The sequence below is a fragment of the Anarrhichthys ocellatus genome, unplaced genomic scaffold (assembly GCF_004355925.1).
Source record: "Anarrhichthys ocellatus isolate YVR2014 unplaced genomic scaffold, GSC_Weel_1.0 scaffold52, whole genome shotgun sequence".
In the NCBI taxonomy this organism is placed as follows: Eukaryota; Metazoa; Chordata; class Actinopteri; order Perciformes; family Anarhichadidae; genus Anarrhichthys; species Anarrhichthys ocellatus.
The window spans coordinates 1,219,477-1,221,032 of NW_022280082.1; positions in this window are offsets into that span (position 1 = coordinate 1,219,477).

A 1,556-nucleotide genomic window follows, 5' to 3' on the forward strand; every position below is an offset into this window, starting at 1 on the left:
TAATGTGCGACTATAAAAAGAATAACGAGAACAAGCAAATACTTAAATTGATCACAGAAATAATTCAGCATTGTTATGTAACTATTGCATCAAAAAGCCCCAAACGTTAGAATATTTGAAGGGGGAATAGGTTGTCCACCTCTTGAGGGACGGAGACATCTGAGAAAACCAGTCACGCCCCACCATCAAAATGAATCTGCCAGTCGTTGAGCATGTTAGTGCAAATTGGATTCTTCTGATTCAAAGTAATTTGAAGAAGGAGAGAGGAAGACATGGGCAGAAAAGGAAAAGAGTGAAAGGAAGTAGGAAAGGGCAAAGTAGAAAACAATTACAGCTGATTTATGCTGGACCATGCGGTTTCTTGAAATCTGGAGACAATCCATTGAAAGCCTTTTAAGAAGTGTAGCGCAAGCGTGTGTGGAATTGTTTTATGGATGTACTACTGTCATACTGCAGACTACAATGTATTACTTCTGTCTTTTGCAGAAGAGGCATTCTTTCCTCAGCAAACTGCAGCTACTGGAAGACTGAAATGTCAGCAAAAGTGGAGATTGTGGGTTGTTCTCACCATTACGTCTCATCGTGCACTTACAGTAAAGATTTGTTTTATAGCTTCATTGACACATCTTTCAGCGTGTGTTTGTGTGTGTGTGTGTGTGTGTGTGTGTGTGTGTGTGTGTATCAAAGCACCAAACAGCACAGCTGTGCAAGTCTCTCAATACAATTAGCAGCAGGAGCTCACATAAATCAATAGTGTGGACACACGTGCACACACACAAAGACCCTTTCTTTTAAACACACACCTTCACAAGGACAAGAAAAGGGCGGAACCTCATCTGATAATCAAATGACTGAAAACCCCTGTCAGCCTTGGTTTTTTAAATGAACGTATTGTTGATAACTGCATGCCATGATGAATAATAACTTACATCAGCTACATAAACCGCACAGACTCCTTCACTAATTCAGATAAATTGAATTACTGCACTGACACTGACTTCACGTGCAACCTGAAGTCTGCCTGATAGGCTGTTGCCTGGATGTGGGATGTGAACAGTTTAAATGACAAAACAAGAAAAAGCTCTCTCTTCTCTCCCCTAAACGGGATGAAAATGCCCCTGAGGAAACAGGGGAAAAAACAAGGGTAGTTGTACGTTTACCTCGAGACTAAAAGCAGGGTTCTGTTGAGTCAAATTGATGACATTCAAATGTATTTTTAGCTTATCTCTTCTTAGCAGCATTTGTCAGTTTGCTCTTGAGCCAGGCATCAGGGGACGTTGGCCAATTTACTGACACAATAACAAGGTTTTTGAAGTATGAACGAAATATCTTGGGTGAGTTGCTACCTTTTTATAAACATGCAGTAGAGTTGTGGTGTCCCGTGTGTGACGATTGCATTTACAGTTTCGAGAATGTTAAAACTATTTTAAAAAATGAGCCAAAGCGATTGAGCAAAACTGTAGACCTTAATGGCTGCTCAGAGGGGCAGTGCGCAGGCAGCTTCTTGGATGATGCTAGAAAGAACAGGAGTTGTCCTCCATAATGCATAACCACTC